General features: G+C 35.7%; 1 protein-coding gene across 8 annotated transcripts in view; it reads right to left on the bottom strand.

The window, feature by feature from the left end:
* The window catches only part of LOC126755348 (putative ATP synthase subunit f, mitochondrial), a 565888-nt gene that overhangs the window by 31215 nt on the left and 517652 nt on the right, over positions 1-17021 (bottom strand). The window contains exon 1 of one of the 8 annotated variants that reach the window (XM_050467846.1): positions 8395-8405. The exons of the other annotated variants lie outside the window; for them this stretch is intronic. The gene's annotated coding sequence lies outside the window, so the exon portion shown is untranslated. Of the gene's footprint in view, positions 1-8394; positions 8406-17021 lie in introns of those variants that run through there. 8 annotated transcript variants of the gene reach the window in all.

Raw genomic sequence — 17021 nt, 5'->3', positions numbered from 1 at the left:
TAATAATTTATACAAGAAAATCGACTTTATACCATAATATAGAATTGTGGAATTCTTCCAAATGCACTGCCGTTATGGCTTTATGTCCACTTCAGTAAGATGGAGAAGGTAAATTTACTTAAATATGTTAAACTAATGATTCGAACCACTACACGTGCGGGATGGGATAGATACCGAGAGTTGAAGAGGGAAGCGAGACGCATTTGCAGACAGAAGAAGAAAGAGGCCGAAATGCGTGAGTACGAAGAGCTTGATAAGCTGGCCGACAGAGGTAATGCTCGAAAATTCTACGAAAAAATGCGGCGGCTTACAGAAGGTTTCAAGACCGGAGCATACTCTTGTAGAACCCCCAAAGGTGATCTAGTCACTGATGCCCAGAGCATAGTTAAATTATGGAGGGAACACTTCTCCAGCCTGCTGAATGGCAGTGAACGCACAACACCAGGAGAAGGAGAACCCGATTCCCCAATCGATGACGATGGAGCAGACGTTCCATTACCCGACCATGAAGAAGTTCGAATAGCAATTGCCCGCCTCAAGAACAACAAAGCGGCAGGGGCCGACGGACTACCGGCCGAGCTATTCAAACACGGCGGCGAAGAACTAATAGGGAGCATGCATCAGCTTCTTTGTAAAATATGGTCGGACGAGAGCATGCCCAACGATTGGAATTTAAGTGTGCTATGCCCAATCCATAAAAAAGGAGACCCCACAATCTGCGCCAACTACCGTGGGATTAGCCTCCTCAATATCGCATATAAGGTTCTATCGAGCGTATTGTGTGAAAGATTAAAGCCCACCGTCAACAAACTGATTGGACCTTATCAGTGTGGCTTCAGACCTGGAAAATCAACAACCGACCAGATATTCACCATGCGCCAAATCTTGGAAAAGACCCGTGAAAGGAGAATCGACACACACCACCTCTTCGTCGATTTCAAAGCTGCTTTCGACAGCACGAAAAGGAGCTGCCTTTATGCCGCGATGTCTGAATTTGGTATCCCCGCAAAACTAATACGGCTGTGTAAACTGACGTTGAACAACACGAAAAGCTCCGTCAGGATCGGGAAGGACCTCTCCGAGCCGTTCGATACCAAACGAGGTTTCAGACAAGGCGACTCCCTATCGTGCGACTTCTTCAACCTGCTCCTGGAAAAAATAGTTCGAGCTGCAGAACTAAACAGAGAAGGTACCATCTTCTATAAGAGTGTACAGCTGCTGGCGTATGCCGACGATATTGATATCATCGGCCTCAACACCCGCGCCGTTAGTTCTGCTTTCTCTAGGCTGGACAAGGAAGCACAGAAAATGGGTCTGGTAGTGAACGAGGGCAAAACGAAATATCTCCTGTCATCAAACAAACAGTCGTCGCACTCGCGACTTGGCTCTCACGTCACTGTTGACAGTCATAACTTTGAAGTTGTAGATAATTTCGTCTATTTAGGAACCAGCATTAACACCACTAATAATGTCAGCCTAGAAATCCAACGCAGGATTGCTCTTGCCAACAGGTGCTACTTCGGACTGAGTAGGCAATTGAAAAGTAAAGTCCTCTCTCGACGAACAAAAGCTAAACTCTATAAGTCGCTCATAATTCCCGTCCTGCTATATGGTGCAGAGGCTTGGGCGATGACAGCAACCGATGAGTCGACGTTACGAGTTTTCGAGAGAAAAATTCTGCGAAAGATTTATGGTCCTTTGCGCATTGGCCACGGCGAATATCGCATCCGATGGAACGATGAGCTGTACGAGATATACGACGACATTGACATAGTTCAGCGAATTAAAAGACAGCGGCTACGCTGGCTAGGTCATGTTGTCCGGATGGATGAAAACACTCCAGCTCAGAAAGTATTCGACGCAGTACCCGCCGGGGGAAGCAGAGGAAGAGGAAGACCTCCACTCCGTTGGAAGGACCAAGTGGAGAAGGACCTGGCTTCGCTTGGAATATCCAATTGGCGCCACGTGGCGAAAAGAAGAAACGACTGGCGCGCTGTTGTTAACTCGGCTATAATCGCGTAAGCGGTGTCTACGCCAATTAAGAAGAAGAAGAATGATTCGAAGCAACTCAATGTCGTTTGCTAAATGTGTATATACAAGAAAATCAACTTTATGCCTTAATATAAGATTGTGGAATTCTTCCAAATGCACTGCCGTTATGGCTTTACGTCAACTTCAGTAAGATGAAGAATGTTAATTGACTTAAATAAGTGAAGCAAATGATTTGAAGCAACTCAATATCGATTGCTAAATGTGAATATACAAGAAAATCGACTTTATACCTTAATATAGGATTGTGGAATTCTTCCGAATGCACTGCCGTTATGGCTTTATGTCAACTTTAGTAAGATGATGAAGGTAAATCTACTTATGCTAATTAACTTCAATAAGTGAAGTAAATGATTTGAAGCAACTCAATATCGATAGCTAAATGTGAATATACAAGAAAATCGGCTTTGTACCTTAATATAGCATTGTGGAATTCTTCCAAATGCACTGCCGTTATGGCTTTACGTCCACTTCAAAAAGATGAAGAAGGTACATTAACTTAAATATGTTAAACTAATGATTCGAAGCAACTCAATGTCGTTCTTTAAGGTTTATAATCTAACCTATGCTTGAGCCGGCCTACGTGACCAAAGATGCTTGGTCAGCTAAAAGGGTTTGCGCGTGTAGCGCTCACCTGCAGCTATTTGGTTTTGGGGGAGAAGACATGGTTGCGCGTGTTTCGCTCACTTAAGAATTTAGCGGATGCGCGTTTAGCGCAGTTGCACTTTTGGTTGTAATAGGACTCCAAAGTATGCAAACGGTTTGTATGTTTCTAGCATATAATGTGGGAATGGAATTTATGTAGAAGTTCATAAAATATTGTGTTAACTTCTCCCTCCGAAATATCAAGCGTAACCGCTTGATTAATTAAAAAAATGGGATGTCGTTAAGACTTCTATGCTGCGTCCTTTTAATTACTGGCATTTGAAATGATTCCGGTTTGCTAATAATTATTTCAGGCTTTACGCGCTTTTTGCATCTGAAAATTGCAATTATGGTAAGTACTAGGGCTAATAGCCCAAAATGAGTGAATAAACTGGATTTCACTAAAAGATTCAGAGAACTTATTTTTTTAATGTTTTTTATATTAAGCTCTTTCATAAGTTTTAAGGATAGAACTTCCTCGAACTCTGAATTTGAGTTTGAATGTTGTATTAAAGCAGGCAGTGGTCTCAAGCTATGTTGTTCTAAAGTTGTAAAATTCATGTTATTTATTCTTATAGTTTCATTAAAGATTCTTATCAAATATGATCCTCTTAATTTTCTAGTATTATTATTTGCAGTAATATTTCCTTCGAAATTATTTAAAAGTATTAATCCATTATTTATTTCTACAATATTTTTAACATGTTCCGTATTTGTTACGGTGCACTTATATGGTTTATTCCTTATTAAATTTTTTATACAATTTTCGTTTTCCAAATTAGCAATTTGGGTTTGTTTGCAAATTTGTATTTCATTTATTATTTTACAATCTTTTCCTATACCATAATATTCTTCATTACATTTCAGTATTTTTTCAAAATTTATCTTTAAAATAGTTTCGTTTTTACTTAAAGGCTTAATTATAATAGATTTGCAAATTTCTTTACCGGTTTTCGGTATTTTTATCATATAAATTAGTAAGTTTTGTTTTACAGCAATTTGAACATCTGCAAAATTCAGAGATTCTTCTAACGAACCAAATTGCAGATTCTCTTCGATAAAAATTTTATTTATTCTATGCGCTTCTTGATTTTTAATAATAACTGAGTTAATAATGTTCGCTTTAGTTAAATGAATTGCTCTTTTAATATTTTCTAACTCATCTTTGATTATGTCAATTTTAAATTTATATTTAAGTATTAGGGCGGTTTGAAATTCGTTACTACTTCCTAGAGACTTTATTATTGAGTTGCTAATTTCTGTTATATTGTTTATTCTTTCTAAAATGTTTTTGTTGATTATTAATTGTTGGTTGTTATTCTCGATTACTTCTTTAAATTTGCTGTTGATGGCTATTAAATCGTCATGGTCGGGGTTGCCAGCTATCCATTTCCAGGCTGATCCTATGTAGTCTAGTGATCTTTTGTTTTTGTATTTAGGTAAAATGTTATTAATTGTTATGTTGATATTACTGATTTCGTCTGTTATAAATGGGTAAAGAGGGTTGTTAGCTGGAATGTTTCGTATGAAGTTTCTGTTCAGTTCCCGTAATATTGTAGAGTATTCTGTTATGTTTGTCATGTGGATAATCCGGTATGTTCCTGTTTGAATTTTGCCAATTCCTTCCTCCATCATTACGATTTCTGACTGAGTGTAATCTAACACCTCAACCGAACCATCGCTTAAAATAAAGTTCAGGAAAAAGAGAGATCTAAAAATAATAAAAATGTTCTGAGTTAGTTTCGTATGCGGTCCTTGTGAACTATTTTGCCTGATTCTGTATTTACAGTGGAATGTCTGTTTTCCTTAACTATTTCCTCTTTGTACCTTTTTTTGTTCCTAATCTTTTATTCTGTTTAACAAAAATTTTGTCTCCTGTTCTATAGTCAATAGTTTCCTTTCTATATTTGTTATGATATTGCAGGTCCTTTTCCTGTTTCTCTTTTAATTTTTCTAGAACCTTTTTCATAGTTTCTTCTCTGTTAGTGGCATTTGAGGTAGGTCTACCGAAGAATATGTCAACGGGTTTTTTCCTGTAACAGAATGAACAGAATGGTTGTATTCGTTTACAGACCATTCCATTAATTCGTCGAAATTTTTATCAGAGTGTTCCTGTTTTAAGCATCTCATAATTTCTGATATTGTTGAATGGAACCGTTCTATTTGTCCATTCACCTCGCTTTTATAGGGTGGTGCAGTGAATATTTTTATATTGAATTCGTTTTCTAACATGAATTTTATTGGTTGAGAATTAAATGTCCTTTCGTTATCGAAAACTATAGCCTTCGGAATTCCAAAATAAAATATTATTTCTCTTAAGGGTTTTTTTATACTGTCTATACTTTTCCCGTCTATTTTTTTTATAATGGCTAATTTGGAAAACTTGTCAATAGAAGTCAGTACTTTATGTTTGTCTGTTGAGAAAATGTCTATGTGAATAGTATGCCCTGAATATTCTGGTAAGGGTGTAGCTCCTAATTTTACATTGTTTGGGTGGCATCATATTTATTTTCTTTACAAACTTTGCATAATTTTGTTATTTTTTTTATTTTTTCCGACATAGCGGGGAAATAATATTTTTCCAAAATCTGTAGCTTATTTTCTTTTTCGTTTCTGTGAGCACGATTATGTTCCTCGATTATTATTTTATCTTGGGCCTCGGTCTGAGTAATATCTTCAACTACTATTTGTGTGAAACGAATTTTGTAATTTGCGAAATGTAGAGGGTAGATTGATTGGATTTTTAGCATAATGTGCTCTGTGGTTTTTATACCATTGATTACCGATGGATTAAGATATTTCTTTAAAAGCGATTTTAGCGATTCTTCATTGTAGGTTGTTTCAGTTATTAAGTGCCTATGGTACGTAGGGAAAACTATTTCGAATTTGTATGAATTTTTGGAATCTTCTGATATGAAAATTTGGTTCTTGAAGACGTTAATGGGTATTTCTACTGAAGAAATTAAATTTTCGGAAGAGCTGTCACTACTGTGGACAGTCATTGAATTTAAGTTAGCGATTGGTGGTCGTGAGAGTAGGTCTGCGACAATGTTTGTGTTGCCTGGTTTATAAATGATTTCGTGGTTATATTCTTCCAATTGTGCCTTCCATCTCTTCATTTTTGCATTAGTATTTTTGTTGCTGAGAGCAAAGGTCAATGGTTGGTGATCAGTGTAAATCTTAACCTTTTTTGATCCGTATAGGAAGCATTTCAGGGACTGTAGTGCCCAAATTATTGCCAACATTTCTTCTTCATTGGCGGCAAAAGTTTCCTCTGCTCTGCTTAGAGTTCTTGACAGAAAGGATATTGGCCTACCGTCTTGGGAAAGTACGGCTCCTAGAGCGTAATTTGAAGCATCCGTGGTAAGCTCAAAAGCTTTTTTGAAATCTGGATAGTGAAGTATAACATCGTCTGATGTCAAGCAATTTTTCAGGTCTTTAAAAGCTTCTACTTGTTGTGCTGTTAGATTTAAAAGTGTCCTTTTAGACTGATTCTTGGAAACTCTTCCAAGCTCTCCTCTCAGTATTTCAGTCAGGGGTTTTGCAATTTGTACGTACGTACGCCTTTATAAATCTGCGATAATGTCCGGTCATTCCTACAAAGGAGCGTAAATCATGGACAGTTTTGGGCCGTGGAAAATTTATTATAGCTTCTATCTTTTTTTTGTGTAGTGCGAATTCCATTTTGGCCAACTATTATACCGAGGAACTCGATTTCCTTTTTGATAAATTCACATTTATCGAACTGTACCTTTAAATGCGCTTTTTCGAGAGTGTCAAATATAATTGCAAGATTTCTAAAATGATCTTCTTTACTTTTGCTAAAGATAATTATGTCGTCAACATAAACGTAGCACCGAACGCCGATATGTTTCCGTAGCACATCATCCAAAGTGCGTTGGAAAATGGCAGGCGCATTTCTTAAGCCGAATGGAAGTCGAGTAAATTCGAATTTCCCATTGGCAATAGAGAAGGCGGTCTTCTCAATATCTGCTTCGTTGAGAGCAATCTGATGGAATCCACTCTTAAGGTCAATTGTAGAAAAATATTTATTTGATCCTAGATTAGTTAGAATAGTGGTAACATCTGGAATGGGATATTTATCTGGTATGGTATCCTCGTTCAATTTACGATAGTCGATAACCATACGAAATTTTTTTAATCCTGAGGCGTCTTCTTTCTTCGGTACGACCCATACCGGAGAATTATAGGGAGATTTCGATGGTCGAATAATGCCATCTTTAAGTAATTCCTCAATTTGTTTGACTATTTCTTTTTTTAAAGGCATTGGATAGGGGTAAGTTTTGGAATATATTGGTCTATCGCTTTTAGTCCTAATTTCGGCTTTAACGTTCGTGACATATGTTAATTTTTTATCTGGTTCAGCAAATAATGTTGGGCAAGAGTTAAAGAGTTGTTTTAATCTTTCGTTATCTTCGGGACTCAAATGATTTAGCCTTAATGTAGTGTGTGCAATAGAGTTAATTGCTAACTGGTGGATGGGGTATTCATATTTATTGAGTAATGTAAAATAGTTCTCCTTAGTAAAAATTACTGCGTTTAAACTTTTCATTGTATCGTTACCTATTATGGCATCAAAGGTTCTTAACTTGGGCAAAATGTGAAATTTTAATTTACCTACTTCATCACCGAAAACACTGATATTAGCATGATGAGTAATTTTGACGGGTCCACCAACAGAATTTGCAATGAAGGGTTTGTTCGGAATGGGGTTCCCAATATAAGTTGGACTAATATAATTTTTGTTCGATCCGGTATCTAATAAAAATTTTAGTTCATTGCCATTTTTCATTTTGAAACGATAGTATGGCAATGAGGAGTTTAGTCTAAAAAATTGATATTGTCACTAGGGGTTGCTTCGATCTCTTCTTGTTCTTCGTTGTATTCGGGTTGGTAGTCCTGTGAAGACTCGTAGTACCCTTCAGGATATTCTAATATTTCATTATTGTATTCTATTGGGTCAGTTTCTGTAACTTCAGTATTGTAGATCCGTTGCATTTTATTAGGAGTCTGTATTATCTGTGATGGTGGTCTCTTACTAGCTTGATTATTATTAGCCTGCGCTGGTCCATTACTAAATGCTTGTGGTTTGTTACTGAATGTTTGCTGCCTATTATAAAATGTTTGATTTTGTTGATACTGAGGCCTATTCTGATAATTTATTTGCTTCGTTTGAACAGAGCGATCAACTTCCATTGGTGTAGGAGGTTTTGGAGGAAGAGGTGGTCTAAAGTTTGGTTGCACTGTGACGTAGTGTCGGTTTTGTCCGTACTGTTGATACTAATTTGGTCTAAGGGATTGGTTGTGAACATTTGTAAGTTCTGGGTAAAAGGGTTTTACTTGGGGTTTGAATGAGTATGACCTTGGTTGATTGTGGCTAATGGGTTGATTGTGGCTAATAGGTTTGGTATTGGTCGGCAAGCGACTGATACTATTTGTATGGTTCGTCCTGTAATTCATGTTGCCTAATTTGAGACACATATTGAGAGCCTGTGGTAAACTGGTTGGTTCCTTTACACTTAACAGACTGGGTAAGTTACCGTTCAGACCTCTTATAAATGTGTCGAGTGCCTTTTCTCTATATGTCGTTGTCATGGCATACAAAGCTTCTTTACCTAAATCCAGGCAATCGATTTTGTCTAGGATAAGCGAGAGATATTGATAAACTTGTTGATAAAATTCTTCAACAGTGCTACCCCGTTGTGCAAGTGTTGTCATTTGATATTCCAACGTGCTACCGTCTCTCTTGTCTGAGTAATGTAACATCAGACATTTTTTTATCTTACCCCAATTTAATGGGGTGCGGTAAGACTCAAGGGCCGTGTCAGCTTCGCCAACTATCTTGTGTCTTATTGTATGCAGGATAGCAAAATATTTTGGGGTGTTCTTATTCTGTCCGTACATTAATAATATTCTATCTACCGATTTCCGCCATGAACTGAATTCTCCGTTTTTACCCGAAAATTCTCTTAAACATTTTACCACATCCGGAACTCTTTCGGATGCGTCCACGTTAATGCTAAAATCTACAGGATGTTCAACTTCTTCTTCGATTTGTGGGTGTAATATGGTCGAAACTGTTTCCGATATTAACGAAACGAGTTATCTTTTTTGATTAGGAGTGAAAGTGGAAGGGATGTTAGGAAGGGAAACGTTAGTGCTGGATGAGTGCAGATTTAATCTCGACAATGTCGATGCTATTTGTTCTTCCTGACTCATTTTGTTCACTTGTTTCTGATTATTTAAATAAATTTTTTTTTTTTTTTTTTTTTTTTTTTTTTACAGTGTTAACTTTTCTTTTGTTATAACAATAATTATTTCCTTTCACATAACCTTACTTACTAATAATCTTAATATCAAACTTACATAAATATCATTTGCATTTTCCTGTGTTGATAATGTTTCCTCCTTTGTGTGATTAATTTAGATTTCTCCTCTTGTAGTGGTATTTGTTGTATTGGTTCTATTTGATGAATTAATTTAAATCTTTCCTCTTGTAGTTGTATTTGTTGTATTTGCTGAATTAGTTTAAATCTTTCTTCTAGTAGTTGTATTTGTTGTATTGGTTGTATTTGATGAATTAATTTAAATCTTTCCTTTTATAGTTGTATTATTTTACACTTGTTTAATTTATTCTAAATTTCCCCGTCACGCACTTTTTGTTCAATGTATTTGTATTTAGCTTATGCTTTTCGTTCGGCTGGGTTGATACTGCCCGTCCTTTTTCCGGAAGGTACTAAGGGGCCGAGTACGAAATGTTATTTAGGTTTCGTCCGCGAGTATAAAAAATATTATTATTTTTTCCTCACGGTCCCTGCTCGGGCGCCACATAAAAAAAATAACACAATGCGTTTTTATAAGCAGCAGCACTATGTGCTTCTGTTGAGCTTTATTAATGTTAAACTAGTGATTCGAAGCAACTCAATATCGATTGCGAAATGTGAATATACAAGAAAATCGACTTTATACCTTAATATAGGATTGTGGAATTCTTCCAAATGCACTGCCGTTATGGCTTTATGTCCACTTCAGTAAGATGAAGAAGGTAAAATAAGTTAACTAAATGAAACTTGATTCTCAATAAAATATAAAATATAGGATTGTGGAACTAAAATGCACTGATTTGAAGCAACTCAATATCGATTGCTAAATGTGTAATATACAAGAAATATACAAGAAAATCGACTTTATACCTTAATATAGGATTGTGGAATTCTTCCAAATGCACTGCCGTTATGGCTTTATGTCCACTTCAGTAAGATGAAGAAGGTAAATTAACTTAAATATGTTAAACTAATGATTCGAAGCAACTCAATATCGATTGCTAAATGTGAATATACAAGACAATCGACTTTATACCTTAATATAGGATTGTGGAATTCTTTCAAATGCACTGCCGTTTTGATTTTATGTCTACTTCAGTAAGATGAAGAAGTTGAATTAACTTAAATATGTTACACTATTGAATTAAAGCAACTCAATATCGATTGCTAAATGTGAATATACAAGAAAATCGACTTTATACCATAATATAGGATTGTGGAATTCTTCCAAATGCACTGCCGTTATGGCTTTATGTCCACTTCAGTAAGATGAAGAAGGTAAATTTACTTAAATATGTTAAACTAATGATTCGAAGCAACTCAATATCGTTTGCTAAATGTGTATATACAAGAAAATCGACTTTATGCCTTAATATAAGATTGTGGAATTCTTCCAAATGCACTGCCGTTATGGCTTTATGTCAACTTCATTAAGATGAAGAATGCTAATTAACTTAAATAAGTGAAGTTAATGATTTGAAGCAACTCAATATCGATTGCGAAATGTGAATATACAAGAAAATCGACTTTATACCTTAATATAGGATTGTGGAACTATTCCAAATGCACTGCCGTTATGGCTTTATGTCCACTTCAGTAAGATGAAGAAGGTAATTAACTTAAATATGTTAAACTAATGATTTGAAGCAACTCAATATCGATTGCTAAATGTGAATATACAAGAAAATCGACTTTATACCTTAATATAGGATTGTGGAATTCTTCCAAATGCACTGCCGTTATGGCTTTATGTCCACTTCAGTAAGATGAAGAAGGTAAATTTACTTAAATATGTTAAACTAATGATTTGAAGCAACTCAATATCGATTGCTAAATGTGAATATACAAGAAAATCGACTTTATACCTTAATATAGGATTGTGGAATTCTTCCAAAAGCACTGCCGTTATGGCTTTATGTCCACTTCAGTAAGATGAAGAAGGTAAATTAACTTAAATATGTTAAATAAATGATTTGAGGCAACCCAATATCGTTTCCTTAATGTGTACATACAAGAAAATCGACTTTATGCCTTAATATAAAATTGTGGAATTCTTCCAAATGCACTGCCGTTATGGCTTTATGTCAACTTCATTAAGATGAAGAATGCTAATTAACTTAAATAAGTGAAGTAAATGATTTGAAGCAACTCAATATCGATTGCGAAATGTGAATATACAAGAAAATCGACTTTATACCTTAATATAGGATTGTGGAACTATTCCAAATGCACTGCCGTTATGGCTTTATGTCCACTTCAGTAAGATGAAGAATGCTAATTAACTTAAATATGTTAAGTAAATGATTTGAAGCAACTCAACATCGATTGCTAAATGTGAATATGCAAGAAAATCGACTTTATACCTTAATATAAGATTGTGGAATTCTTCCAAATACACTGCCTTTATTCACTTCAGTAAGATGAGGAAGGTAAATTAACTTAAATATGTTAAACTAATGATTTGAAGCAACTCAATATCGATTGCTAAATGTGAATATACAAGAAAATCGACTTTATACCTTAATATAGGATTGTGGAATTCTTCCAAATGCACTGCCGTTATGGCTTTATGTCCACTTCAGTAAGATGAAGAAGGTAAATTAACTTAAATATGTTAAACTAATGATTTGAAGCAACTCAATATCGATTGCTAAATGTGTATATACAAGAAAATCGACTTTATACCTTAATATAGGATTGTGGAATTCTTCCAAATGCACTGCCGTTATGGCTTTATGTCAACTTTAGTAAGATGAAGAAGGTAAATTAACTTAAATATGTTAAACTAATGATTCGAAGCAACTCAATGTCGGTTGCTAAATGTGAATATACAAGAAATCGACTTTATACCTTAATATAAGATTGTGGAATTCTTCCAAATGCACTGCCGTTATGGCTTTATGTCCACTTCAGTAAGATGAAGAAGGTAAGTGAACTTAAATATGTGAAACTAGTGATTTGAAGCAACTCAATATCGATTGCTAAATGTGAATATACAAGAAAATCGACTTTATACCTTAATATAGGATTGTGGAATTCTTCCAAATGCACTGCCGTTATGGCTTTATGTCAACTTCAGTAAGATGAAGAATGCTAATTAACTTAAATAAGTGAAGTAACTGATTTGAAGCAACTCAATATCGATTGCTAAATGTGAATAAACAAGAAAATCGACTTTATACCTTAATATAGGATTGTGGAACTATTCCAAATGCACTGCCGTTATGGCTTTATGTCCACTTCAGTAAGATGAAGAAGGTAAATCTACTTAAATATGTTAAACTAATGATTTGAAGCAACTCAATATCGATTGCTAAATGTGAATATACAAGAAAATCGACTTTATACCATAATATAGGATTGTGGAATTCTTCCAAATGCACTGCCGTTATGGCTTTATGTCCACTTCAGTAAGATGAAGAAGGTAAATTTACTTAAATATTCGAAGCAACTCAATGTCGTTGACAACTCTGCATGAAGAAAGTTTCGACGATTTTACAACCTTCACTGAATGCTTTGTGTCACCCAAATACGTGTAATCTTGATAAAGTAGTCTTCCCAAAACTTTCTGCAACATCTTCGACGATTGCGTAGCCATGAATTGGAAACAAAGCATTTCGTGTAAATTCTTTGCTCAATTTTCCATGTTAAAACTTACCAGACAATCTTTTCCCGCCGTAAAGATACAACCAAACAAACTTTTATTGATACATGGATATCAAAATTTAAACGAACGTAAAAAAAGTTGTACCAACTATTTTCGATTCCATAAGCGCACACAGTTTGGCCCTGGTCGGGTCAAATTTGATCTTGATTGTATTAGATTATTCTCTGGACAACATGTTGCAAGAGTATAAAAATATATCGACTTACAAAACGGCTTAAAATAGCATTGCTGCTAACATCAATTCTAATTCATAGGATGTAAAATCACTATCAATTAAATTGGTGAGATGGAATTTCTTAAAACATTTGCAAAATAAATATGTAAACCTGATTGAACACAACTGCTGAAAATAACCTGATTGCATTCCATAGTACTCCATCAAAAAACTGCCTTGAGAGAAGTGTTAATATAGCCACTTTATGTCATATGCATTTGTACATTTCCTATAGAACAGTTTAGATGTGTGTGTTATCTAAACTGGAAAACAAGATATTCGAAATTTAGTTTTTATTGATTACGTTTAAATACAAGGTCTGTCGCAATAGAAACAGCACTGTTAAAAAAAACAAGTTATATTTTTTTATTCAAAGTAGTTTCCTTGTGCTTCGTACAGCGTTTAGATTAGCATTTCAAATGAGGGTTTAAGGTCATTTTTCGGAATGCTCTTAAGAATATCGGTCGTCGCCTTTTGGATAGCTGAAATGTCCAGAAACCAGTGTCCTTTCATGGGCAATTGAAGCTTTCCAAATAGGTAAAACTCACAGGGTGCCGGCTCAGGTGAGTAGGGTGAGTGATTAATGGTTAATATGGAGTTTTTTTTTGTCAAAAATCAGTGACAAGCGTCGACCGATGACACGGCGCATTATCGTGCAACAGGCGCCAGGACCCTGCCTCACGGTATTGTGGTCGAGCACGACGAATGCGTGACAAAAGACGCTTCATAACACCAAGGTAAAACACAGCATTAATCGTTTGGTCAGGTGGTTCGAACTCTCGGTGCACAATACCTCGGAATCGTAAAAACAAATCAGCATTTTCTTTATTTTTGACTTCTGAGACGACCGGAATTCTGATCGTCACAGGTCCTCGTTTCCGGTGAAACTTCTGATCATTTCGGATGACTCACCATAAACTTCATCATTTGAAAGTTTCAGTAAACGTTTTCCCTAGTTTAAAACAAAATGTAATATTTGCTCTTTGCATTTTACGGCCGATGACCAAAAGCTGCTGTCACTTTTTGATCGATAACATCGATTGTAGTTATCTAATTTTCTTAAAATTTTTACGAAATGTCAACAAGAGATCAAACTTTTTATTTCATTTACCCACCAATAGGTGGCGCCACCAGAAACAGTTATGTTTAAAAAGTTCTGTTTCTTTTGCGACAGACCTTGTATATCATATTAAATATAAGCACAGAATTTTAAGCTACTGTTACGAGATATAACAAAGTAATATCCAAAATTTAAATTCTATGTCGCTATGAGAAGCATAGTTTTTTGATTTTATTATAACTTTTTGAATGAGGAAGTAATGTTATTTTGCATTTTTGGTGGCAATATGTGGAAACTATTATGTGTATATCTACATACATTTTTATTTTTAACTGTGTAAAGACTTTGGGCTTGTCAAATAAAATTCTTTTGTGATGTAAATAAATATATATGTGGAAGGAAAATTGAGCTAGTAAAACACATCGTGGTTTAATAAAATAATTCTATATCAACTATGTTCCTCAATGCAGACAAAATGTATGTCCTGAAAACTGATGTGACGTGAAAGTTTCACGTTACCAATGGAAAAGCATATGTTCAATTTTGCTTGCTTCTTTTCATTTTTCGGTGTAGAAACTTGATAATTATAAAATGCAGGGTGTATATTGTTTGTATTATTTAAACAACAGGTATACATGAAGGAAAAAGTAAAGTTTTGATTTATTATTTGGAAACTTTCTGGAATTAAGTTTTAAATTTCTCTAAAAATCCACTTTCGGATAAAGCTTTGCATCACATTTTTCTAACATAGCCGCCGAGGTTGGTTTCAAAGGCCATCGCTATGATATATACAAGACCATTGACTTGACGTACCACACAAAAGGTAGTCTAACGTTGTCAAATCATACCAATATGATGACCACTTGACAGGCCCAATTCTTTGTTTGATCATTCATCAAAAGATCGTCGCAATATTGTAAAGTTAGCAGGCAATGTCTGGCTTGGTCCATTATCCCATTGCTTCCATTTTCTACTTTGAAGATTGAAAACCACAAAAGTCGCGCAAAATTTGCCTGTGACACTGATAATTGTCGGTATTCATCTTCATTCATCTTCACCTTAAAAGTATAATGTATTTAGTATGCCGGCCGCACCTGACTGAATTCTTTTCTAGTTAAAAGGAAGATAGGAGGGTTTCTTCAAAATATAACAATTATGTTTATATGTTAACGGGATAGTAAGGATTTCTGCAAGTTTACCAAACGAAATGTTGCTGCAGAATAATAATAACTTGTCAAAAGTCAATTGCCATAAACGTCCAATGCGTTGGTTTACTTTGACAGCTTAAGTGACGGTTACCTCAGTTCAAGTAATTCTATACTTCTTAAAATAGACACCCTATATACAATATATGTATACTAGAGCGGGTCGATTTTATAAAAAGGTGCATCTTGATATTCTACCGATTATTTGTAGGAATGGAAATCCCTATTTTTAGGTCGAAAACTGAAACAGCAGGGAAGTTTTCAAAAGAAGAATCAAATCAATGACACCCTCATGAGTATAAATGATTGTCCTGGTTTTTTTTGGCGAAAGGGTGGTCCTAAAATTGTTAGTTGAAGCCTGCATTAACGATCGGAATGACAAGCAAAATCTTGAAATATTCGGATATATTTACTTGTATATATTTTTATTCTTTAAAAAAATTAGTTGCACAACATAAATATATAATTATATATCTAAATGGGATGCACAAATTAGGTGTAGAATTTATAGTTGATCGGAGGCTTCGCCGCCTTACCTCCTCATTCACCCTGATGAGTGAAAGGATAGCCAACAACCTAAGTTAAATCACAATAGTCTAATATATGCGCACATCCTGACAAAAAAAAAGAACGGCCATACCAAAGAGCAATTCTACGAACGCTTTAAGGAAGCGTATGAAAAATGTCTCCGCTACGCTGTTAAGATCGTGTTCGGCGACTTCAATGCCAAGGTGCGCAAAGAAGGTAACATTGGATCAGTGGTCAGAATATTTAGCTTTCAGGACCCCATCTCCGACTGTGGCGAGAGGCTAGTTGATTGTGCCGCGGCGCGTAACATGATAGTTTGTAACACTAGGTGTCAGCATATAAATAAACATAAAGCTACCTGGTTGTCGCCTGATCAAAACACCCGCAATCGAATTGATCACGTTGTGATAAATAGATAAAGGCGCGCTTCCTGTGTATCAGACGTCCGTTCTTCGAGGACCTATAAGAAGAGTGGCACACCATCTTCTGTTCTCTTCCTATCGCTGCGGAAGAAGGCACTACCGCTCCATTTAGAAATACTTGGTATGGTGGTGAATGCGCGCCGTCACTGTAGAGGAAAATGCGGCGTACAAGGCCAAGTCTGGGACCAGCTTCTGTAAAGACAGAAATGGAAGCGTGACAACTGTCTAAATGGGGGAAGCAGTGTAGTCCATTCGAACAAGATGAGGTGAAAACAGGCGGCTTAAGAATAACGAAGTCCAAGGGGCCAATGGATTACCGGCTGAACTGATTAACGCCTGTGGCAAGGAAATGGAAATACGCATGTTCTTGTAGCTAAGCATGATTTGATCGAATGAATACATGCCCACGGATTGAAATGATAAATTCCCAAAAGAAGGAAAATCCCAGTCTGGTAAATATATTTATATAAGCCATTTTAAAAAACTGATTGGGGAAACGGTAAATGCAAAATTGAAAAATCACCTTTTTTCGATTTCAGATTCGACAGCACCAGGAGCGCTTATTCGACGTCCCCAAATTTGATATATTTGTCAAGGCTATGCAGAATGACTTTGAGAGAACCCCCCGTTTATAATGCTTCCCCAACAAGCGATAAACTAGCCAACAGGCGCTCACGCATTCAGTGGAAAAAACCAATGACCCCCGAGAAGAGGAACTGGCAAATTTCCCTGTTTTCCCCAACGACCCACGGTTGTATGTACCCAAAGAAGAATTAGAAAAAATGGGAAGAGTTTTTTTTCTACTTTAAAAACTTTTCCCAAAAAAAATACAGAAAAGGTGGAACCAAAAAAAAATATTGTTTTGATGACATTCTTAAAATTAAAAT

This window comes from Bactrocera neohumeralis, chromosome 4 (assembly GCF_024586455.1).
Source record: "Bactrocera neohumeralis isolate Rockhampton chromosome 4, APGP_CSIRO_Bneo_wtdbg2-racon-allhic-juicebox.fasta_v2, whole genome shotgun sequence".
Classification (NCBI taxonomy): domain Eukaryota; kingdom Metazoa; phylum Arthropoda; class Insecta; order Diptera; family Tephritidae; genus Bactrocera; species Bactrocera neohumeralis.
The sequence above is the reverse complement of the archived record's forward strand: the minus strand, read 5'-3'. Positions and strand labels throughout refer to the sequence as shown.